This window comes from Oncorhynchus masou, chromosome 28, assembly GCF_036934945.1.
Source record: "Oncorhynchus masou masou isolate Uvic2021 chromosome 28, UVic_Omas_1.1, whole genome shotgun sequence".
Lineage (NCBI taxonomy): Eukaryota > Metazoa > Chordata > Actinopteri > Salmoniformes > Salmonidae > Oncorhynchus > Oncorhynchus masou.
This window is the reverse complement of record NC_088239.1, coordinates 4,058,430-4,085,514: the sequence shown is the minus strand read 5'-3', so window position 1 is coordinate 4,085,514 and position 27,085 is coordinate 4,058,430. Positions and strand designations below refer to the sequence as shown.

Below are 27,085 nucleotides of genomic sequence, written 5' to 3'. Positions count from 1 at the left end.
TCACCCAAAGGTGGCGCTCTCAGTAGCCGGGGGACTTTAATGCAGGGAAACTTAAATTTCTTTTACCAAATTTCTATCAGCATGTTAAATGTGCAACCAGTGGGGAAAAAAACAACTCTAGACCACCTTTACTCCACACACAGAGACGCGTACAAAGCTCTCCCTCGCCCTCCGTTTGGGAAATCTGACCATAACTCTATCTTCCCGATTCCTGCTTACAAGCAGAAATGAAAGCAGGAAGCACCAGTGACTACTCGGAATATGTCTCCGGGATATTTCCGATGGAGTACACCATCATCAGTGGCTTTATCAATAAGTGCAGAGGACGTTGTCCCCACAGTGACCGTACATACCCCAACCAGAAGCCATGGATTACAGGCAACATTCGCACTGAGCTTTCAAGAAGCAGGACTCTAACCCGGAAGCTTATAAAGAAATCCTGCAATTCCCTCCCACGAACCATCAAACAGGAAAAGTGTCAATACAGGACCAAGATCGAGTCGTACTACACCAGCTCCAACGCTCGACGGATGTGGCAGGGCTTGCTAACTATTACAGACTATAAAGGGAAACACGGCCAAGAGCTGCCCAGTGACACGGGCCTACCAGACGAGCTAAATAACTTGCTCGCGTCGGGGCAAGTAACACTGAAACATGCATGAGAGCATCAACTGTTCCTGACGACTATTTGATCACGCTCTCAGCAGCCAATGTGAGCAAGACCTTTAAACAGGTCAACAGTCACAGGGCCGCATGGCCAGACGGATTACCAGGACGTGTACTCCGAGCATGCGCTGACCAACTGGCAAGTGTCTTCACTGACATGTTCAACCTCTCCCTGACCCAGTCTGTAATACCAACACGTTTCAAGCAGACCACCACGGTCCCTGTGCCAAAGAACAAGAACCTGCCTAAATGACTACCGAACCGAAGCACTCACGTCTGTATCCATGAAGTGCTTTGAAAGACTGGTCATGGCTCACATCAACACCATTATCCCAGAAACCTTACACCCACTCCAATTTGCATACCGCACCAACAGATACACAGATGATGCAATCTCTATTGCACTCCACACTGCCCTTTCACACCTGGACAAAAGGAACACCTATGTGAGCATGCTGTTCATTGACTACAGCTCAGCGTTCAACACCATAGTGCCCATTAAGCTCATCACTAAGCTAGGGGTCCTGGGACTAAACACCTCCCTCTGCAACTGGACCCTGGACTTCCTGACGGGCCTCCCCAGGTGGTAAGGGTAGGTAACAACACATCTGCCACACGGATCCTCAACACGGGGGCCCCTCAGGGGTGCGTGCTCAGTCCCCTCCTATACTCCCTGTTCACTCATGACTGCATGGCCAGGCACGACTCCAACACCATCACTCAGTTTGCAGATGACAACAGTGGTAGGTCTAATCACCAACAACGATGAGACATCCTATAGGGAGGAGGTCAGAGACCTGACCATGTGGTGCCAGTACAAAAACCTCTCCTTCAACGTGATAGAGACAAAGGAGACGATTGTGGACTACAGGAAAAGGAGGACAGAGCACGCCCCCATTCTCATCGATGGGGCTGTAGTGGAGCGGGTTGAGAGCTTCAAGTTCCTTGGCATCCCTCCTGAACTGCTAATCAAATGGCTACCACTATTTGCACTATAGTCTATAATGACTCCAACCTAAGTGTATATAAACTTCCGACTTCAACTGCAGGATACGTCACACTACAGAATAATGACCATTCAGTCAACATACAGTATATAAGATCCACTACAGAATAATGACAACCATTCAGTCAACATATATAGGATCCACTACAGAATAATGACAACCATTCAGTCAACATATATAGGATCCACTACAGAATAATGACAACCATTCAGTCAACTGAGGAGCACACAGAGAAATTTGTCACAGTCACACAATCAGTCAGACCGGGAACTTCAGAAGTTATGAAAAGGAATGGTGGATAAATCAATTGACTGAGTGGCATGTTGCACTGGAGTGAAGTGGTTGGAGGTGTCGGTAGCTAGGTAGGTATGTGTGTGGCCTGCTCAGAATTCAGGGACAACTCTAGAATTCTGCTAAGAACCCATACAGGGACAACTCTAGAACTCTGCTAAGAACACACAAAGACAACTCTAGAACTCTGCTAAGAACACATACAGGGACAACTCTAGAACTCTGCTAAGAACCCATGCAGGGACAACTCTAGAACTCTGCTAAGAACCCATGCAGGGACAACTCTAGAACTCTGCTAAGAACCCATACAGGGACAACTCTAGAACTCTGCTAAGAACCCATGCAGGGACAACTCTAGAACTCTGCTAAGAACCCATACAGGGACAACTCTAGAACTCTGCTAAGAACACATACAAGGACAACTCTCGAACCCAAGTGGGAGGGGTTGTTCCACAGGGTAAAGCCTAAACACACACTGATTTTAAAGCAGCACACCATTAAAACAATGGATCCTTAATAATCATGTTTGACAATTTCTAACCAGTTGCCATAACAACATAGTGAGACAACGCTTTGAGTGTTACCCTGCTGCGGGGGGGGGGGGGTCTGTTGTGATGAATGAGTGGTGTGTGTGTGACGACCCTTCCAATCTGCTGTATTCTCTCTCTTTGCTCTTGTTTTCCTTATTAGGATGTCGGTGGGCGGAGCCGGGAGGGTCGTCAGCGAAACGGGACACACCTGGGCCTGGGTGTGTCCCAGGATAAATACACCACTTCCCCTAGTCATTGAGGAGACTCTCTCCATGCAGACACACTGTTGGATTTTGGTCGTGGGTTTTTTTGTGGCTGGTTTGTTTGCTTTGGCATCTATCACATCTATAAACGCAACCACTCACTTACACTACTGATTAGTGACTACAAACACGCCATAGTTAATTGTACATAGGTTACCTCAGTTAATAAATATATTTTTATTAGTCCTTATATCTACTCGTTGTCTCCCTTTTTTGTTTACTGGCTTCGTGACAGTGTGTGTGTGTGTAAATGGTCTTCAAAACACCGAATCGCCCGTTTCAGTCACATTACAACACACAAAACCGCCTCTCACTGCCAGACAGTCCAAAATGGCACCCTATTCCCTATATAGTGCACTACTTTAGACTAGCTCCCATAGGAAATAGGGTGCATTTGGTAGACTATGGCTTTGTCTCAAGTCTGCCAAGGGGCCATGTGCCAGCGTAGCATGCCTATAATCATGTGGGTTAGTGGGCTTCGGTCTACAGAGACACACCCAGTGGTTATGGGGATCCACTAGCCTGCACGGGCCATGACTGTGCATTCATCTACATGGAATATCAAAAGCACTAGTTAAGAGAGTAAGAAGGGGGGGACGCATTGATTTGAAGTCTTAGTCTACTGTAACAAGAGCCTAGAAACATTGGCTTTCAGCCCTATGGGCCCTGGTCAAACGTAGTGCCCTACAATGTGGTCCCATTTGGGACGTGTCCCCCTACACTGTAGAATAATATATATATTTTTAAAAAATGTTGCAGCCGTGTCGCAATGACCCCGAATGGCTTCTTCTGCTCCATATGGACAGTCCGTAAGGAGGGAGGGAGGTATTCTCTGTTAGGACGTGGGAGGAATTGCATCATGGGTAATTTATTTTCCCCCAAACAGAGAGAGCGATCCGTCACGGGGGTTAGCAGGGCCTCTCTCGCTCCTCTCTCGTTTTTGCGTATGGAGACATTGGTATGGTGCTGGAGATAATGAATATGAGAATGAAAATGAGCAGAATTAGCCTTCAACTCTGGATCCCTAATGGCACCTATACAGCAGTCCCCTTGACCTTTTATTCATTTTGCTTTACATCTTCATCAATCTACACACAACGCCCCAACATGACAAAGCGGAAGCAGGTTTTTTGAAATTGACATAAGTATTCAGACCCTTTGAAATGAGACTCGAAATTGAGCTCGGGTGCACCAATCAGACACACATAACTGCACCCCCTAATCACACTTTCACAAGATGTACGACCACATGGCCTAAAGGTCAATCAGATTTGTGATCATAATCCCTAGCTGTGTGTTTCCACTTTCCATGTTGTCTGTAGCTTGTGAGGTGTGGAAACACTTTGTTGCTTGTATGAATTTTGTCTTGCTGCTTTTTGTTCTATGTTGCTCTGTCTGCATGCTACGTCTTGCTTGTCCTATGTTGCTCTGTCTGCATGCTACGTCGCTACGTCTTACTTGTCCTTACTTGTTGCTCTGTGTGTGCTCACTGCTCAATGATTGTCTATATTGTAATTGTTTTTAATAACCTGCCCAGGGACTGCGGTTGAAAATTAGTCGGCTGGCTAAAACCGACACTTTTACTGAAACGTTGATTAATGTGCACTGTCTCTGTAAGAAATAAAATAAACTCAACCCTGTTTCCATTTAACAGCCTTGAGATGGTTCTACCTTGATTGGAGTCCACCTGTGGTAAATTCAATTGATTGGACATGATTTGGAAAGACACACCTGTCTATATAAGGTCCCACAGTTGACAGTGAATGTCAGAGCAGAAACCAAGCCAAGGGGTTGAAGGAATTGTCCGTAGAGCAATTCGGTTCGACATCGCACTGTGGGACACTTACAAAAACGCCCTGATTGCCAATAGCCCGTTTTCTGAGAAGCCTGCTGTGGTACATAGCAATATAACTCATCCATCCAACTGCTTTTTGAGGTCTGTTCGATTATTAGGGAGTAACGGGTTTCATCCATCATACTCACTATAGCTACATATGAATTTAGAAGCATTTCGCTACACTCGCATTAACATCTGCTAACCATGTACATGTGACCATTAACATCTGCTAACCATGTGCATGTGACCATTAACATCTGCTAACGATGTGCATGTGACCATTAACATCTGCTAACCATGTGCATGTGACCATTAACATCTGCTAACCATGTGCATGTGACCATTAACATCTGCTAACCATGTGCATGTGACCATTAACATCTGCTAACCATGTGCATGTGACCATTAACATCTGCTAACCATGTGCATGTGACCATTAACATCTGCTAACCATGTGCATGTGACCATTAACATCTGCTAACCATGTGTATGTGACAAATCAAATGTATATTCGATGTGGTAGTGGTGGAGTAGGGGCCTGAGGGCACACAGCGTATTGTGAAATTTGTCAATGTATTGTAATGTTTTAAAATTGTATAAACTGCCTTCATTTTGCTGGACCCCAAGAAGAGTACCTGCTGCCTTGAGAGGAACTAATGGGGATCCATAATAAACCCCAGGAAGAGTAGCTGCTGCCTTGACAGGAACTAATGGGGATCCATAATAAACCCCAGGAAGAGTAGCTGCTGCCTTGGCAGGAACTAATGGGGATCCATAATAAACCCCAGGAAGAGTAGCTGCTGCCTTGACAGGAACTAATGGGGATCCATAATAAACCCCAGGAAGAGAATCTGCTGCCGTGACAGGAACTAATGGGGATCCATAATAAACCCAGGAAGAGTAGCTGCTGCCTTGGCAGAAACTAATGGGGATCCATAATAAACCCAGGAAGAGTAGCTGCTGCCTTGGCAGAAACTAATGGGGATCTATAATAAACCCAGGAAGAGTAGCTGCTGCCTTGGCAGGAACTAATGGGGATCCATAATAAACCCCAGGAAGAGTAGCTGCTGCCTTGACAGGAACTAATGGGGATCTATAATAAACCCCAGGAAGAGTAGCTGCTGCCTTGACAGGAACTAATGGGGATCCATAATAAACCCCAGGAAGAGTAGCTGCTGCCTTGACATAAACCCCAGGAAGAGTAGCTGCTGCCTTGGCAGGAACTAATGGGGATCCACAATAAACCCCAGGAAGAGTAGCTGCTGCCTTGTCAGGAACTAATGGGGATCCATAATAAACCCCAGGAAGAGTAGCTGCCGCCTTGGCAGGAACTAATAGGGATCCATAATAAACCCCAGGAAGAGTAGCTGCTGCCTTGTCAGGAACTAATGGGGATCCATAATAAACCCCAGGAAGAGTAGCTGCTGCCTTGTCAGGAACTAATGGGGATCCATAATAAACCCCAGGAAGAGTAGCTGCTGCCTTGACAGGAACTAATGGGGATCTATAATAAACCCAGGAAGAGTAGCTGCTGCCTTGGCAGGAACTAATGGGGATCCATAATAAACCCCAGGAAGAGTAGCTGCTGCCTTGGCAGAAACTAATGGGGATCGATAATAAACCCCAGGAAGAGTAGCTGCTGTCTTGACAGGAACTAACGGGGATCTATAATAAATAAAAACATAAACTCTCCAGCACCAAGGACTGAGGGCACCAGGGAGGGGACTGTGGGCACCAGGGAGGGGACTGTGGGCACCAGGGAGGGGACTGAGGGCACCAGGGAGGGGACTGTGGGCACCAGGGAGGGGACTGTGTGCACCAGGAGGGGACTGTGGGCACCAGGGGAGGGACTGTGGGCACCAGGGGGAGGGGGGCACCAGGGAGGGGACTGGGCACCAGGGAGGGGAGGGCACCAGGGAGGGGACTGAGGGCACCAGGGAGGGGACTGAGGGCACCAGGGAGGGGACTGAGGGCACCAGGGAGGGGACTGTGGGCACCAGGGAGGGGACTGTGTGCACCAGCAGGGAACATCCAGGCGTTACAACCTCAAAGGAGTGAGGGGAAGCACAACGAGCCGCCGAACAAGTTCACCGTACGCCCTCGTGGACTGCCCCCATCTCTGTAGTGATGCAACCAGTCACTACTCCGCGCGTGAAGACTCTCCCAGTCGGGAAGTCCCGCGTCAAGAGAGATGGGTCTCTCCAGCATTGGAAGTGCCGATAGACACTTTGCAGAGAGAAGTGGCTCCCGAGTGGTGCAGTAGTCTAAGGAACTGCATCTCAGTGATAGAGGCGTCACTACAGACCCTGGTTAGATTCCAGGCTGTATCACAGTGGTCTAAGGAACTGCATCTCAGTGCTAGAGGCATCACTACAGACCCTGGTTAGATTCCAGGCTGTATCACAGTGGTCTAAGGAACTACATCTCAGTGCAAGAGGCGTCACTACAGACCCTGGTTAGATTCCAGGCTGTATCACAGTGGTCTAAGGGCACTGCATCTCAGTGCTAGAGGCGTCACTACAGACCCTGGTTAGATTCCAGGCTGTATCACAGTGGTCTAAGGGCACTGCATCTCAGTGCTAGAGGCGTCACTACAGACCCTGGTTAGATTCCAGGCTGTATCACAAGTGGCCTAATTGAGAGTCCCATAGGACGCTGCACAATTGGCCCAGAGTCGTCCGGGATTGGCCGGTGTAGGACGTCATTGTAAACTGACTTGCCTAGTTAAATAAAAGTTACATTTGAAAAAACAATAATAATAATAATAATTAAGAAGTGAGCACCTGTGCCAGTAGAGAGACGGGTCCAAGCGGAGTGAGGTCACCTAACGCTGGAAGTCTCTCATGAGGAGGAGACCAAGCAGAAATACCACAATCATGGAGACCATGAGCCCAAGAAGCCATGGACACATCCAGTACGTGACTGATGTTGCTTTTGGCCTGATTTCTCCCAAAGCCTAGAGCGAGCAGGTGTTTTATCCTGAACCCTAGAGAGAGCAGGTGTTTTACCCTGAACCCTAGAGAGAGCAGGTGTTTTACCCTGAACCCTAGAGAGAGCAGGTGTTTTATCCTGTGCCTAGAGAGAGCAGGTGTTTTATCCTAAACCCTAGAGAGAGCAGGCAGAAATTTATCATGAACCTAGAGAGAGCAGGTGTTTTATCCTAGTGACTGAGGTGTTTTACCCTGAACTCCCAAAGAGAGAGCAGGTGATTTACCCTGAACCCTAGAGAGAGCAGGTGATTTATCCTGAACCCTAGAGAGAGCAGGTGTTTTACCCTGAAGCCTAGAGAGAGCAGGTGATTTATCCTAAACCCTAGAGAGAGCAGGTGTTTTACCCTGAACCCTAGAGAGAGCAGGTGTTTTACCCTAAACCCTAGAGAGAGCAGGTGTTTTATCCTGAACCCTAGAGAGAGCAGGTGTTTTATCCTAAACCCTAGAGAGAGCAGGTGTTTTATCCTAAACCCTAGAGAGAGCAGGTGTTTTACCCTGAACCCTAGAGAGAGCAGGTGTTTTATCCTAAACCCTAGAGAGAGCAGGTGATTTATCCTAAACCCTAGAGAGAGCAGGTGTTTTACCCTGAACCCTAGAGAGAGCAGGTGTTTTACCCTGAAGCCTAGAGAGAGCAGGTGTTTTACCCTGAAGCCTAGAGAGAGCAGGTGATTTACCCTGAACCCTAGAGAGAGCAGGTGTTTTATCCTGAACCCTAGAGAGAGCAGGTGATTTATCCTGAAGCGAGCAGGTGATTTATCCTGAACCCTAGAGAGAGCAGGTGTTTTACCCTAAACCCTAGAGAGAGCAGGTGTTTTACCCTGAACCCTAGAGAGAGCAGGTGTTTTATCCTGAACCCTAGAGAGAGCAGGTGTTTTACCCTGAACCCTAGAGAGAGCAGGTGTTTTATCCTGAACCCTAGAGAGAGCAGGTGATTTATCCTGAACCCTAGAGTGAGCAGGTGATTTATCCTGAAGCCTAGAGCGAGCAGGTGATTTATCCTGAAGCCTAGAGCGAGCAGGTGCGACAACAGCTGGGCTGTGTGCTCGTGCTGCTTGAGCCCGAGTGTCCGGCGCAGATCAACCAGTCAGTCACCAATTTATGCCAAGACGCTTAAGTCTGCCCACGCTGCTGCTACGACGCGAAGTCGAGAGAGACACAGGGTAACGTGAGCTTAAGCCAAGTAAGTAGAAACAGAAAGCTTTATTTACCAGGGTGGTGGGAAATAAATGGCATCTTTACACGGTGATGCTAGCTAATTAGCTGGCTATCTACACCTGCGTGATGGTAGCCAGCTCGACGAGCCGTAGCGTGAGATACCAAGTGTTATGACTCGGGTGTGTAAACTAGCTAACTTGAGGTAGAATGAACTGCTGAGTTACCTTTTTAACAATGTAAAAAGGGATGGTGCATCAACTGGTGGCGTAACACACTGAAAAACAAACAGCGCGTGCTCGTCAAACAAAACCGAATGGGTGTTTATTGTGCCATTAACCCACTAACTAGCCAAGACACTCAAAAGTTCAGCTAGCTAACCCCGAACGGTGGGAACCGACAGAGCTAGAGACCCCGGGTAGAAGTAGCTCAAATGTGTGTGGAATCTGATATTAGCGGGATGCTAAGAGCAGTGGAGCTGGCTAGCTAACAATGGCAAATGTGTGTAGGGCAGGCAAGAGGTGTACTGTAGCTACCTGACAACAAATAGCTTGGCTAACAAGCTAACTTCACTCTGCAAAGTGAAGCTGAAGTTAGCAGAATTCCTGAAAATGTAAAATACGCCACTCAATGCTCTGTGGCAAGGCGGTAACCCACACCGACAGGAACAGTGGAGTTGAGGGCTAGTTTTCTGAAGAAAGCTGCATAACGGGGCTAGTAACCAAATAGACTCGTGAAGAGGAAATCCGAGCAGGGTGATATGTAAACACACGGGGGGGAGGGGTGATCACATCCATAAAGCTCTGATTTGCCTGTTATGCATGATTGAATAAGGCTTCAACCAATGACCCTCAAGAGGGCGTGTCCCATAGTGAGATGTCGAACCGACTCGACTGAAAGAGAACACGTCCACGACAGAAGTGTGTGAGACAGAGCAGTTAACGATCAGTAATTTTGTACAAGGTTAAGACTGCCAGTAAACACACAAGTAAAATAGGACACTGTGCATCCCAGGATTCTTCAAGGGAATGTGTGTGTGTGCGTCTCGGTGTGGGGGTGTGTGTGTGTCTCAGTGTGGGGGTGTGTGTCACAGTACCTAGGTTCTGGTACAGACTCCAGTCAGCTATTCAGGGCATCATGGCTGCTGGGAGGGCAACCCTTCATCCACCTCTTCTACCTAGTGACCAGACAGGAAGACACACTGTTAAATCGGGGTTACACACACACACACACACACGCACGTTTCTTGACTTGTGTTAACACTGGTAAATTAGGTTAATTGAGAAACTCTAAAGATTTGATTTGACAAAAGGGAAAGAACAGCTAATTACACACAGCTTTCGAAACCAATGATAATTTGGTGACTGTCAGAAAGCCATTAACTATCAAACTGTAGACTACTTCAACCACTCAAACAACCCTAACTTAATGAATCATCCATCTCCCCCTGGCAAGAAACACTCAGTCACAGTTTCACATCATGGTAGTATTGACTTGAAATACAGGTTTATTAGGTTGATAGAGAACACTAAGGGACAGTTAAATGCCATTAAACCCTCAGCAGAACATTAAGGGACAGCTAAATGCCATTAAACCCTCAGAAGAACACTAAGGGACAGTTAAATGCCATTAAACCCTCAGCAGAACACTAAGGGACAGTTACATTTACATTACATTTAGCTAAATGCCATTAAACCCTCAGCAGAACACTAAGGGACAGTTAAATGCCATTAAACCCTCAGCAGAACACTGAGGGACAGCTAAATGCCATTAAACCCTCAGCAGAACACTGAGGGACAGCTAAATGCCATTAAACCCTCCGCAGAACACTAAGGGACAGCTAAATGCCATTAAACCCTCAGCAGAACATTAAGGGACAGCTAAATGCCATTAAACCCTTAGCAGAACACTAAGGGACAGCTAAATGCCATTAAACCCTCAGCAGAACACCGAGGGACAGCTAAATGCCATTAAACCCTCAGCAGAACACTGAGGGACAGCTAAATGCCATTAAACCCTCAGCAGAACACTGAGGGACAGCTAAATGCCATTAAACCCTCAGCAGAACACTGAGCCCCCATTGACTGTCATATCTGAAGCCTATTAACTAGCCTGTTCCAAGTATGTACATTTATTAAACAACCACCCATTGACAACGGGGCCATTCTTATCACATAAATAACAATAGATTGAATCAGTTTATAATACATAGAAATGGATGGATTCAGTTTATCACAAAATTGATTCATTATATTTAATCAGTTTGTGATAAATATAATGAATCAGTTTGTGATAAATATAATGAATCAGTTTGTGATAAATATAATGAATCAGTTTGTGATAAATATAATGAATCAGTTTGTGATAAATATAATGAATCAGTTTGTGATAAATATAATGAATCAGTTTTGTGATAAATATAATGAATCAGTTTTGTGATAAATATAATGAATCAGTTTGTGATAAATATAATGAATCAGTTTGTGATAAATATAATGAATCAGTTTGTGATACATATAATGAATTCAATCTATTTCCAAAGTTGACTGCAATGACTTCTGATTCGACTACAACAGTCAAAGTCCAAGTCCCTGTCAGTGTAGGGTCTAATGTTTAGGCTCAGTCAGTCCTGGCAGCCCTGTGTGTGTGTGTGTGTGTGTCGGTGGTTGAGATTACATCAGGTGTTAAACACACTTCTGTATCCCAGTGTAAGAATATGTCAAGACAAATACACAACGCAGAGGACTAAAAGGTCAAGAGGACTAAAGGTCAAGAGGGGATTAACGATCAATGGAAATAGTTGTTATTCTGTAATGGGGAATTAATGATTAATGGGTCAGAGACACGGGAGGAATTTCAATCCGGGACTCATAGCTTCATCTAGCAAGTTCTCATTGGTCCGAATTGTCTATACATTGAGCCTGAAACGGGATACTTGGCATTTTTGCCATTGGCCAAATTTTATTGCAAGGAATTCTAATTGGTCAACTACAGGCTAGGGTTGGGTTATAAATTACATCCTGTTCTCTTTGTTCTGTGGAGAAGACATTGACAACAGGGAAGAATGACCATCCACGTCCCAGCATAAAAACAATTTTAATAAAAAATAAAAAATAATATTTAACTAGGCAAGTCAGTTAAGAACAAATTCTTATTTACAATGACAGGCTAATCTGGCAAACTCAAACCCGACTCTGGGCCAATTGTGCGCCGCCTTATGGGGCTCCCAATCAAGGCCTGTTGTGATACAGCCTGGAATCAAACCAGGGTCTGTAGTGACGCCTCTAGCACTGAGATGCAGTGCCCTTAGACCACTGTGATACAGCCTGGAATCGAAACCAGGGACTGTAGCGACGCCTCTTGCACTGAGATGCAATGCCTTAGACCACTGTGCCACTAGGGAGCCATATGAACTATGATTTGTTCTCTTTGAATAAACCTATTTTTCTCCCCCTGATTTGCTTTGTGGTCTGTGTTAACTGCTAACACCAGCCAAGTGGATGAGAAGCTGGAGGGGAGAGGAGTCCCAGAGGCACCCTATTCCAGAGGTCGACCAATTCTGATTTTTCAACGCCAATACCGATACTGATTATTGGAGGACCAAAAAAGCAGATAACCAAAAACAATTGTCTGATTAATCGGTGTAATAATGACAATTACAATACTGAATGAACACTTTTTTAACTTAATATAATAAATAAATAAAATATATTTAGCCTCAAATAAATAATGAAATATGTTCAATTTGGTTTAAATAATGCAAAAACAAAATGTTGGAGAAGAAAGTAAAAGTGCAATATGTGCCATGTAAAAAAGCTAACATTTCTGTTCCCTGCTCAGAACATGAGAACATATGAAAGCTGGTGGTTCCTTTTAACATGAGTCTTCAATATTCCCAGGTAAGAAGTTTTAGGTTGTAGTTATTATAGGAATTATAGGACTATTTCTCTCTATACGATTTGTATTTCATATACCTTTGACTATTGGATGTTCTTATAGTCACTTTAGTATTGCCAGTGTAAAAGTATAGCTCCCGTCCCTCTCCTCGCCGCTACCTGGGCTCGAACCAGGAACACAACGACAACAGCCACCCTCGAAGCAGCGTTACCCATGCAGAGCAAGGGGAACAACCACGAAGTCTCAGAGCGAGTGACGTTTGAAACGCTATTAGCGCGCACCCCGCTAACTAGCTAGCCATTCCACATCGGTTACACCAGCCTAATCTCGGGAGTTGAGAGGCTTCAAGTCATAAACAGCACGATACTTGAAGCATTGCGAAGAGCTGCTGGCAAAACGCAGGAAAGTACTGTTTGAATGAATGCTTACGAGCCTGCTGCTGCCTACCCTCGCTCAGTCAGACTTCTATATCAAATCATAGACTTAATTATAACATAATAACACACAAATACGAGCCTTAAGGTTATTAATATGGTCAAATCCAGAAACTATAATCTCGGGGTGACTGTAATCAGGGGTGACAGGGTAGCCTAGTGGTTAGAGCGTTGGACTGGTAACCGGAAGGTTGCAAGTTCAAACCCCCGAGCTGACAAGGTACATCTGTAAATAAATCTGATCGTTGATCTCGATAGCATTGATCTCGCTCTCTGCTACCCCCCTCTGCCCCTCAGAAACCTTGTCACACCAGCAACCAATGAGATGGGAGAACAACCAGGTGACACAGAGCATGTGACATATAGTGGACCCCACACTCCACTGCCATATAGTGGACCCAGTGGATTCCTCCATACTGAATCCCTCCAGATCCTTCAGACTCCCGAGGTCTATGCTTTGTGGACTCTCCTCTTCAGCCAATCGCACAGGTTTTCGGTCAGGGGACTGGGATGGCCACGTAAAAATTAACCACAGACTTAAGGTTAACTATTTTTGTGTTGATTCTGAGATGTGTTTTGGATCATTGTCCTGCTGGAAAATCCAACCACGGCCCAGTTTAGCGCCTTCCTAGCAGAGTCAGTCGGGGTTTGACTTAATATCTGCTGGTATTTGATAAGAGTCCATGATAACATGTATCCTAACAAGTTGTCCAGAACCTTTGGAAGAAAAACAAAACAAAAACAGGCCCATAACATCAAAGGTCCTCCACCATTACTTCACAGTGGGGACGAGGTACTTTTCTGCATGGCTGTCCTGCCTGCCTGCGCCAAAAAGCTCTATTTTAGTCTCATCTGAGCGTAGAACCCGGTACCATTTGAAATATCCAGTAACGTTCGGATAACTGTTTGATGACAGCAAATACTTTTGTTTTATGGCAGAGAGCGAGAGAAGGAACAGCAGGTTCCTCCCTCCCAAACAACTTGTGGTTAATGTCGGTGGTGTCTGATCCTCAGAGTTTAACACGTTGACCCCAAAGACCCAACTAACGTCTGTCATTCTCCAGCTGTGATCCTTGGAGATTTTATTGTCCACTCGAACCATCCTCCTCACTGTGCGTGGGGTCAATACAGACCCACGTCCTCTTCCAGGCCAATCGTTAACATCTCCAGTTGCTTTAAACTTCTTTAATTATTGCCCTGATAGAGGAAATTACCATTTCCAACCGTTGAGATATTTTCTTATCGCCAGTTCCTGATTTGTGCAGCTCAACAACCTTCTGTCACACATCATTAGTGTTTTGTCAGGTCTTTCCCATAGTGATGGATGTGTGTAACTTGGCCTGTGTGTCACCTCATATTTATACCCCAGTGAAACAGGAAGTTATGGCTTACCAAGTGTTCCTAATCACTCAGATATTAAATGGAATATACTTCATAAGAATTTCGAGGGGTGCCAATAACTGTGGCACGCATGTCTCGGAGAAAAATATTTAGGTTTGGTTTTTGTGAATATTTTAAAATGAAAACACCAAGAGGATAAACAGCAAAGAAAAGTTCACAGCCCGTTTTGCTCATATTTACCAAGGTGCCAATATTAGCGGAGGGCACTGTGTATATATATATATACACACATACAGTGCCTTGCGAAAGTATTCGGCCCCCTTGAACTATGCGGCCTTTTGCCACATTTCAGGCTTCAAACATAAAGATATAAAACTGTATTTTTTTGTGAAGAATCAACAACAAGTGGGACACAATTATGAAGTGGAACGACATTTATTGGATATTTCAAACTTTTTTAACAAATCAAAAACTGAAAAATTGGGCGCGCAAAATTATTCAGCCCCCTTAAGTTAATACTTTGTAGAGCCACCTTTTGCTGCGATTACAGCTGTAAGTCGCTTGGGGTATGTCTCTATCAGTTTTGCACATCAAGAGACTGAAATTCTTTCCCATTCCTCCTTGCAAAACAGGTTGAGCTCAGTGAGGTTGGATGGAGAGCATTTGTGAACAGCAGTTTTCAGTTCTTTCCACAGATTCTCGATTGGATTCAGGTCTGGACTTTGACTTGGCCATTCTAACACATGGATATGTTTATTTTTGAACCATTCCATTGTAGATTTTGCTTTATGTTTTGGATCATTGTCTTGTTGGAAGACAAATCTCCGTCCCAGTCTCAGATCTTTTGCAGACTCCATCAGGTTTTCTTCCAGAATGGTCCTGTATTTGGCTCCATCCATCTTCCCATCAATTTTAACCATCTTCCCTGTCCCTGCTGAAGAAAAGCAGGCCCAAACCATGATGCTGCCACCACCATGTTTGACAGTGGGGATGTTGTGTTCAGAGTGATGAGCTGTGTTGCTTTTACGCCAAACATAACGTTTTGCATTGTTGCCAAAAAGTTCAATTTTGGTTTCATCTGACCAGAGCACCTTCTTCCACATGTTTGGTGTGTCTCCCAGGTGGCTTGTGGCAAACTTTAAACAACATTTTTTATGGATATCTTTAAGAAATGGCTTTCTTCTTGCCACTCTTCCATAAAGGCCAGATTGTTGCAATATACAACTGATTGTTGTCCTATGGACAGAGTCTCCCACCTCAGCTGTAGATCTCTGCAGTTCATCCAAAGTGATCATGGGCCTCTTGGCTGCATCTCTGATCAGTCTTCTCCTTGTATGAGCTGAAAGTTTAGAGGGACGGCCAGGTCTTGGTAGATTTGCAGTGGTCTGATACTCCTTCCATTTCAATATTATTGCTTGCACAGTGCTCCTTGGGATGTTTAAAGCTTGGGAAATCTTTTTGTATCCAAATCCGGCTTTAAACTTCTTCACAACAGTCTCTCGGACCTGCCTGGTGTGTTCCTTGTTCTTCATGATGCTCTCTGAGCTTTTAACGGACCTCTGAGAAAATCACAGTGCAGGTGCATTTATACGGAGACTTGAGTACACACAGGTGGATTGTATTTATCATCATTAGTCATTTAGGTCAACATTGGATCATTCAGAGATCCTCACTGAACTTCTGGAGAGAGTTTGCTGCACTGAAAGTAAAAGGGGCTGAATAATTTTGCACGCCCAATTTTTCAGTTTTTGATTTGTTAAAAAAGTTTGAAATATCCAATAAATGTCATTCCACTTCATGATTGTGTCCCACTTGTTGTTGATTCTTCACAAAAAAATACAGTTTTATATCTTTATGTTTGAAGCCTGAAATGTGGCAAAAGGTCGCAAAGTTCAAGGGGGCCGAATACTTTCGCAAGGCACTGTATATATATATATTATCTTATTCATTATAATCTAAAATGCCAAACTGACCCTAGATCAGCACTCTTACTCTAAAACACTTAACTTTTCCTCTCTTCCTATTCACTACAACTTGCCTGCCTGCAGCTCTCAGCTCTGTGGGAGTTGTATTTTCTATCCCACTAGGCTAATTCTCAGATCGGGGAGATGATGATTGAAGGTCTAATTCGTTGGCGTTGGTAATTAAAAAGGCGTTGTGCCTGTTAAATCTAATAAGCCAGTCATGTCTCCCCAGAGACAGAGACAGAGAGAGAGACAGAGAGACAGAAGGCCTTGTAGACTCAAGAGTAGTGTCAACATAAGCATGAGTTATTAGAATTTAAGACTTAGAATTTAATGGCTGGTTGAGGGGGTTTTCCGGGGGGGGGGGGCTTGGCTAGTTGGTGGGAGGGGGGGGCTTGGCTGGTTGGTGGGAGGGGGGGCAGACAGCCTGGCGGTTGGGAGTGTTGGTTGTAGAAGTGTTATACTCGACTCTTCTACATGAAAATCATTATTGGTTCTACGGTAAAAGACCATGTAGAGAACATTACAATAATCCTAAAAACAGTGAGAGGAAGAAAAACATCTGACACACTCTAGTTTTGAAAAGCCACAGACCGCCCAGGGCCACAGAACTGCAGAAAGAATTGGACAAGAAGAATATTGGGGGGGGGGGGGGCATGTCCGCCCATCCCCCTACATCTTACACTGTGCTTTTTATAATTTTCAACAAATAAATTCCAAGCGGTATTAAAAATGGGTCTCGCTCCCTCTTCTGATTGCATAGTATAAAACAAGTCAAACATAAAACAACAAAAAATATTTGATTTGATATTCGTTTGAGGTTCGTTACATTTAAAAAAAAAAAAGGTCGACAGGTATTGTTCAATCCCCTGGTTCACAGCGTTGAAATCAGTAAACCGTGTTCCATTGACACGTTGTGTTAGCTAATTCAAGTTGACAATTTTAAAAGGCTAATTGATCATTAGAAAACCCTTTTGCAATTATGTTAGCACAACTGAAAACTACCCGCAAAACACCAGTCTCAACGTCAACAGTGAAGAGGCGACTCCGGGATGCTGGCCTTCGAGGCAGAGTTCCTCTGTCCAGTGTCTGTGTTACTTTGCCAATCTTAAACTTGTCTTTTTATTGGTCAGTTTGAGATATGACTTTTTCTTTTCAACTCTGCCTAAAAGGCCAGCATCCCAGAGTCGCCTCTTCACTGTTGATGTTGAGACTGGTGTTTTGCGGGTACTATTTTAATGAAGCTGCCAGTTGAGGACTGGGCTATTTCTCACCGCGATGATTGGCAGGTCACCGGGGCTAACACGCCAATGGAGAGACTTTAATGGGCTCCTTGCCAATGACCGTTCTAAATGGGGCTCAGATTCAATAAGACTCCAGGGCTTCTGACGTGAAGCTTAACCCATAGAAATGCAATTACTAGAACGGACATCCATATTCAAGTCAATGGCCAGAGGCTCCAGGTGCCGTTCTTGTAACTACATTTCTATTGACACTGATCACTGGCTGTTCTGTCTGACCGTTCTGTTACTTAATCAGAGGCTCAGGCCACTGTCCAGGCTCTAATCAATAATCAATATAATCTATAGGTGGAGCTTGTGATGCAATTACAGGTTGGCGTAAGGTGTCACCAGACACAGGTCAGCAGCATTCTAGAAGTACTGGGAGGTTATTCTAGGGTCAGCAGCATTCTAGAAGTACTGGGAGGTTATTCTAGGGTCAGCAGCATTCTAGAAGTACTGAGAGGTTATTCTAGGGTCAGCAGCATTCTAGAAGTACTGGGAGGTTATTCTAGGGTCAGCAGCATTCTAGAAGTACTGAGAGGTTATTCTAGGGTCAGCAGCATTCTAGAAGTACTGGGAGGTTATTCTAGGGTCAGCAGCATTCTAGAAGTACTGGGAGGTTATTCTAGGGTCAGCAGCATTCTAGAAGTACTGGGAGGTTATTCTAGGGTCAGCAGCATTCTAGAAGTACTGGGAGGTTATTCTAGGGTCAGCAGCATTCTAGAAGTACTGGGAGGTTATTCTAGGGTCAGCAGCATTCTAGAAGTACTAGAGGTTATTCTAGGGTCAGCAGCATTCTAGAAGTACTGGGAGGTTATTCTAGGGTCAGCAGCATTCTAGAAGTACTGGGAGGTTATTCTAGGGTCAGCAGCATTCTAGAAGTACTAGAGGTTATTCTAGGGTCAGCAGCATTCTAGAAGTACTAGAGGTTATCCTAGGGTCAGCAGCATTCTAGAAGTACTAGAGGTTATTCTAGGGTCTGCAGCATTCTAGTAGGGTCAGCAGCATTCTAGAAGTACTGGGAGGTTATTCTAGGGTCAGCAGCATTCTAGAAGTACTGGGAGGTTATTCTAGGGTCAGCAGCATTCTAGTAGGGTCAGCAGCATTCTAGAAGTACTGGAGGTTATCCTAGGGTCAGCAGCATTCTAGAAGTACTGGGAGGTTATTCTAGGGTCAGCAGCATTCTAGAAGTACTAGAGGTTATTCTAGGGTCAGCAGCATTCTAGAAGTACTAGAGGTTATTCTAGGGTCAGCAGCATTCTAGAAGTACTAGAGGTTATCCTAGGGTCAGCAGCATTCTAGAAGTACTGGGAGGCTATTCTAGGGTCAGCAGCATTCTAGAAGTACTGGGAGGTTATTCTAGGATCAGCAGCATTCTAGAAGTACTAGAGGTTATCCTAGGGTCAGCTGCTAACTGTGCCAGTAGACAAGGTACCCTCCTCAAATGCTAACCCCCACCATTAACTTGTTACCCTTCTAAAATGCTAACCCCCCACCATTAACTTGTTACCCTTCTGAAATGCTTACCCCCCACCATTAACTTGTTACCCTTCTAAAATGCTTACCCCCCACCATTAACTTGGTACCCTCCTAAAATGCTAACCCCCCACCATTAACTTGGTACCCTCCTAAAATGCTAACCCCCACCATTAACTTGGTACCCTTCTAAAATGCTAACCCCCCCATTAACTTGGTACCCCCCTAAAATGCTAACCCCCACCATTAACTTGGTACCCTCCTAAAACGCTAACCCCCACCATTAACTTGGTACCCTCCTAAAACGCTACCCCCCACCATTAACTTGTTACCCTTCTAAAATGCTAACCCCCCACCATTAACTTGGTACCCTCCTAAAACGCTAACCCCCACCATTAACTTGGTACCCTCCTAAAACGCTAACCCCCACCATTAACTTGGTACCCTCCTAAAACGCTAACCCCCACCATTAACTTGGTACCCTCCTAAAACGCTAACCCCCACCATTAACTTGGTACCCTCCTAAAACGCTAACCCCCACCATTAACTTGTTACCCTTCTAAAATGCTAACCCCCCCACCATTAACTTGGTACCCTCCTAAAATGCTAACCCCCCACCATTAACTTGGTACCCTCCTAAAACGCTAACCCCCACCATTAACTTGGGAAACACAAAACTGACAGACCAGCGTACGTACAGGCAGGTGGGCTACACAGCAGCATGAGATTAAATTGTCATACCAACCGAACCACAAATACACATAACATACAGACCAGTGGACTTAAATGGGGTCGGCCTACTACAGACTACATGGGGTCAGCCCTACTACAGACTACATGGGGTCAGCCCTACTACAGACTACATGGGGTCAGCCCTACTACAGACTACATGGGGTCAGCCCTACTACAGACTACATGGGGTCAGCCCTACTACAGACTACATGGGGTCAGCCCTACTACAGACTACATGGGGTCAGCCCTACTACAGACTACAGGGGGTCAGCCCTACTACAGACTACATGGGGTCAGCCCTACTACAGACTACATGGGGTCAGCCCTACTACAGACTACATGGGGTCAGCCCTACTACAGACTACATGGGGTCAGCCCTACTACAAAATACATGGGGTCAGCCCTACTACAGACTACATGGGGTCAGCCCTACTACAGACTACATGGGGTCAGCCCTACTACAGACTACATGGTAAAACAGCACACACACCTCTCGTTGCCAGTCCCAGTGTTGCTCTGCAGCAGTGGCTTTCAGAGAGGAAACCGGTCATATGATTACCTCAACTCCAGTCAAGAGCCTTCACATCTGTTGATCCAATAGGAAGTCAGCCAGCTTCTCTCGCCTCCCAATAGCTACAAGGCAGAGTGTGTGTGTGTGTGTGTGTGTGTGTGTGTGTGTGTGTGTGTGTGTGTGTGTGTGTGTGTGTGTGTGTGTGTGTGTGTGTGTGTGTGTGTGTGTGTGTGCGTGTTAAACTGAAGTACCGATAAGACAGGACTGAGGGTTAGGTTCTCACAAAGTAAACAGACGAGACTGAAATCAAGAACATTCACTGGGCTAGAGCTGTGTGTGTGTGTGTGTGTGTGTCTTTGCATGTATAGCACATATTGTATAACTTGTCTTGCACAAGCTGCTGGACTGGTCACCCGTCGTGCTCAAACCACACACACACACACATACTTGTTGTTTGGTGTGTGTGTGTGTGTGTGTGTGTGTGTGTGTGTGTGTGTGTGTTAGAGAACAGGGTTCCATTAGAGAAAGGAACAGGGAGCTATTATAAGAAGACTCACAGCCCAAAATCCGTCCCTTGGCTGAATGGTTTTTAACGGTTTTGATTTTCAACTGTAATAATGTAAGAGTTGCACAGCACTTCTTGCTCGTGTCTTCAGGCGGCCGTGTCAAAATTGTATTGCTCACTTCTTGGCTTTCACTTGTCAAACAGCATTGTGATCTAAATATAGGCGGAGCATTTGATTTATGCTGCCTGGTTAGAATTAAGTGAAGTCATGCAGTTTGATTAGATTATCAAAATAAACCCAAACCGCCAATGAAATTAGACCTACATTCTGTAAATAAATGGCCGTAAAAATAGAGATATCAAGACTATTTATCCATATCGGAGCTCTCCGCTTGTTAGAACAGCATGGTGATTTGATCTCAGTGTTTGGTCAAGATAATATATTTAATAAACAATAATAATATAATAAAATAATACTATAATATTAAATAATAATAATAATAATACCAAACCACCCGTGTTAGGATCCTAACTGGAAAACAAGTCCTGTTGAGTGACCTCAGAGACAAATACAAACCGTAACAGGAAGTGGGTATCATATTTATTTATTTTTTAAGGGAGTGATCTGGATTATACAACCATGAACAGGAAGTATAGTCTTCAGCTGTTAAATACAAATAGGCCTGTTATTTATCCAGTGTTTCCCCTAGGAATGTTGTTTCTGCAGGGGTGGGGGCTCGTCATACATCTCGGCTACACACACACACACACACACACACACACACACACACAATCTTGATATATATGCATCCCTTCACCTAGACAGTATATTTAAAATATTTGTATTTTATTTAACTGGGCAAGTCAGTTAAGAACAAATTCTTATTTTACAATGACGGCCTACACCGGGCCAAAACCCGGACGGTGCTGGGCCAATTGTGCAGCGTCCTATGGGACTCTCAATCAACGGCCGGTTGTGATACAGCCTGGATTCAAACCAGGGTCTGTAGTGACGCCTCTAGAACTGAGATGCAGTGCCCTTAGACCACTGTGATACAGCCTGGAATCGAACCAGGGTCTGTAGTGACGCCTCTAGCACTGAGATGCAGTGCCCTTAGACCACTGTGTCCATGGGTGTGTGTTAACTATTTAACTGTACTAGAACTTTTAAAAAGGAAAGTTTTTAATAATCAGAATCAGGTTTTTTGGCCAAGGAAAATATGGGTTATCGGTCATATTCTATACTATTAACCATTTAAGGCTTATTTTCCTGACCACCTAGGAACACTCTAACTGCCTGTTCAGGGGCAGAATGACAGATTTCTACCTTGTCAGCTAGGATTTGAACTTGCAACCACCGGTTACTAGTCCACTCTAACCACTAGGCTACCTACCGCATCTACACTCTAACTACTAGGCTACCCTGCCCCCTCTACTCTAACCACTAAACTACCTACCTCATCTACACTCTCACTACTAGGCTAACTGCCGCCTCTGCACTCTAACCACTAGACTACCCTGCCGCCTCTACACTCTAACCACTAGGCTACCCTGCCGCCTCCACACTCTAACCACTCGTCTACCCTGCCGCCTCTACACTCTAACCACTCGGCTACCCTGCCGCCTCTACACTCTAACCACTAGGCTACCTGCCGCCTCTACACTCTAACCACTAGTCTACCTGCCACCTCTACACTCTAACCACTAGGGTACCTGCCACCCCTACACTCTAACCACTAGTCTACCTGCCACCTCTACACTCTAACCACTAGACTACCTGCCACCCCTACACTCTAACCACTAGACTACCTGCCACCTCTACACTCTAACCACTAGACTACCTGCCACCCCTACACTCTAACCACTAGACTACCTGCCACCTCTACACTCTAACCACTAGGCTACCCTGCCGCCTCTACACTCTAACCACTAGGCTACCCTGCCGCCTCTACACTCTAACCACTAGGCTACCCTGCCACCTCTACACTCTAACCACTAGACTACCTGCCACCCCTACACTCTAACCACTAGACTACCCTGCCACCTCTACACTCTAACCACTAGACTACCTGCCACCTCTACACTCTAACCACTAGGCTACCCTGCCACCTCTACACTCTAACCACTAGGCTACCCTGCCACCTCTACACTCTAACCACTAGACTATCTGCCACCCCTACACTCTAACCACTAGGCTACCCTGCCTCCTCTACACTCTAACCACTAGGCTACCTGCCACCTCTACACTCTAACCACTAGGCTACCTGCCACCTCTACACTCTAACCACTAGTCTACATGCCACCCCTACACTCTAACCACTAGGGTACCTGCCACCCCTACACTCTAACCACTAGACTACCTGCCACCCCTACACTCTAACCACTAGTCTACCTGCCTCCTCTACACTCTAACCACTAGTCTACCCTGCCGCCTCTACACTCTGACCACTCGGCTACCTGCCTCCTCTACACTCTAACCACTAGGCTACCTGATCCCTCTACACTCTAACCACTAGGCTACCTGCCACCTCTACACTCTAACCACTAGTCTACATGCCACCCCTACACTCTAACCACTAGGGTACCTGCCACCCCTACACTCTAACCACTAGACTACCTGACTAACCACTAGACTACCTGCCACCTCTACACTCTAACCACTAGACTACCTGCCACCTCTACACTCTAACCACTAGGCTACCCTGCCGCCTCTACACTCTAACCACTAGGCTACCCTGCCGCCTCTACACTCTAACCACTAGGCTACCCTGCCGCCTCTACACTCTAACCACTAGGCTACCCTGCCGCCTCTACACTCTAACCACTAGGCTACCCTGCCGCCTCTACACTCTAACCACTAGACTACCTGCCACCCCTACACTCTAACCACTAGGCTACCCTGCCACCTCTACACTCTAACCATTAGACTACCTGCCATCCCTACACTCTAACCACTAGGCTACCCTGCCACCTCTACACTCTAACCACTAGACTACCTGCCACCCCTACACTCTAACCACTAGGCTACCCTGCCTCCTCTACACTCTAACCACTAGGCTACCTGCCACCCCTACACTCTAACCACTAGGCTACCCTGCCACCTCTACACTCTAACCACTAGACTACCTGCCACCCCTACACTCTAACCACTAGGCTACCCTGCCACCTAAACACTCTAACCACTAGGCTACCCTGCCGCCTCTACACTCTAACCACTAGACTACCTGCCACCCCTACACTCTAACCACTAGACTACCTGCCACTAGGTGTCTAACCACTAGACTGTGCCACCTGTACACTCTAACCACTAGGCTACCCTGCCACCTCTACACTCTAACCACTAGGCTACCCTGCCACCTGTACACTCTAACCACTAGGCTACCCTGCCACCTCTACACTCTAACCACTAGGTACCCTGTGTACACTCTAACCACTAGACTACCTGCCACCCCTACACTGTGTGTAACCACTAGGTACCCTGCCGCCTCTACACTAACCACTAGGCTGCGTGCCGTCCTCTAGGTGTGTGTGCGTGTGTCTCTAACCACTAGGCTACCCTGCCACCTCTACACTCTAACCACTAGGCTACCCTGCCACCTCTACACTCTAACCACTAGGTGTGTGTCTGTAGGTACCCTGTCTCTGACTAGGTACCCTGCCACCTCTACACTGTAACCACTAGGCTACCCTGTCTACACTCTAACCACTGACTACCTGCCACCCCTGTCTGTGCGGTGTCTCTGACTAGGTCTGTCTAACCACTAGTCTGTCTCTAACCACTAGGCTACCCTGCCTCCTCTGACACTCTAACCACTCGTGTACCCTGCCGCCTCTACACTCTAACCACTAGGTACCCTGTCGACACTCTAACCACTAGTGTGTACACTCTAACCACTAGGTGTGTGTCTACACTCTAACCACTAGACTACCTGCCACCCCTACACTCTAACCACTAGGCTACCCTGCCACCTCTACACTCTAACCACTAGGCTACCCCTGTGTGTGTACACTCTAACCACTAGGCTACCCTGCCACCTCTACACTCTAACCACTAGACTACCTGCCACCCCTACACTCTAACCACTAGGCTACCCTGCCTCCTCTACACTCTAACCACTGGCTACCCTGCGTCTGTCTAACCACTAGACTACCTGCCACCCCTACACTCTAACCACTAGGCTACCCTGCCTCTCTGACACTCTAACCACTAGGGTACCTTGCCGCCTCTACACTCTAACCACTGCTACCCTGCCGTGTACACTCTAACCACTAGTCTACCTGCCACCTCTACACTCTAACCACTAGGGTACCTGCCACCCCTACACTCTAACCACTAGACTACCTGCCACCCCTACACTCTAACCACTAGACTGTGTGTGTGCCACCTCTACACTCTAACCACTAGACTACCTGCCACCCCTACACTCTAACCACTAGACTACCTGACTAGGTGTGTGTGCCTCTACACTCTAACCACTAGGCTGTGTGCCACCTGTACACTCTAACCACTAGACTACCTGCCACCGTTTGTCTCTAACCACTAGACTGTGCCACCCTTTGTCTCTAACCACTAGACTACCTGCCACCTCTACACTCTAACCACTAGGTACCCTGCCACCTCTACACTCTAACCACTAGACTACCTGCCACCCCTACACTCTAACCACTAGGGTACTCTGCCACCTCTACACTCTAACCACTAGACTACCTGCCATCCCTACACTCTAACCACTAGGCTACCCTGCCACCTCTACACGCTAACCACTAGGCTACCCTGCCACCTCTACACTCTAACCACTAGGCTACCCTGCCACCTCTACACTCTAACCACTAGGCTGTGTGCCGCCTCTACACTCTAACCACTAGGCTACCCTGCCACCTGTACACTCTAACCACTAGTCTACCTGCCACCCCTACACTCTAACCACTAGACTACCTGCCACCCCTACACTCTAACCACTAGACTACCTGCCACCTCTACACTCTAACCACTAGACTACCTGCCACCCCTACACTCTAACCACTAGACTACCTGCCACCTCTACACTCTAACCACTAGGCTACCCTGCCACCTCTACACTCTAACCACTAGACTACCTGCCACCCTTTACACTCTAACCACTAGACTACCTGCCACCCTTTACACTCTAACCACTAGACTACCTGCCACCCCTACACTCTAACCACTAGGCTGTGTGCCACCTCTACACTCTGACTAGACTACCTGCCACCCCTACACTCTAACCACTAGGCTACCCTGCCGCCTCTACACTCTAACCACTAGACTACCTGTGTGTGTCTACACTCTAACCACTAGGCTACCTGCCGCCTCTACACTCTAACCACTAATCTACCTGCCTCCTCTACACTAACCACTAGTCTGTGCCTCCTCTACACTCTAACCACTAGACTACCTGCCACCCCTGTGTCTCTAACCACTAGGTGCCCCTGCCTCCTCTACACTCTAACCAGGGTACCCTGCCACCTCTGTGTCTAACCACTAGACTACCCTACCACCTCTACACTCTAACCACTAGACTACCTGCCGTGTGTTTACACTCTAACCACTAGACTACCCTACCACCTCTGTGTGTAACCACTAGACTACCTGCCACCCTTTACACTCTAACCACTAGACTACCCTACCACCTCTACACTCTAACCACTAGACTAGTGTGCCACCTCTACACTCTAACCACTAGACTACCCTGCCACCCCTGTGTCTAACCACTAGGCTACCTGTGTGTGTGTGTCTAACCACTAGGCTACATGCCACCTCTACACTCTAACCACTAGGCTACCCTGCCACCTCTACACTCTAACCACTAGACTACCTGCCACCCCTACACTCTAACCACTAGGCTACCCTGCAACCTCTACACTCTAACCACTAGGCTACCCTGACACCTCTACACTCTAACCACTAGACTACCTGCCACCCCTACACTCTAACCACTAGGCTACCCTGCCACCTCTACACTCTAACCACTAGACTACCTGCCACCCTTTACACTCTAACCACTAGACTACCTGCCACCTCTACACTCTAACCACTCGGCTACCCTGCCACCTCTACACTCTAACCACTAGGCTACCTGCCACCTCTACACTCTAACCACTCGGCTACCCTGCCACCCCCATATGAGTGTATCAACGTGGCAGCCCGTAACATATCCTCAAGTAGTTGTATGTTGTATTCATTAACC

General features: G+C 46.3%; 1 pseudogene; it reads right to left on the bottom strand.

Moving 5' to 3' along the window:
* LOC135517114 (nuclear receptor coactivator 2-like) overlaps window positions 1-27,085 on the bottom strand; it is a 170,854-nt pseudogene that overhangs the window by 108,355 nt on the left and 35,414 nt on the right.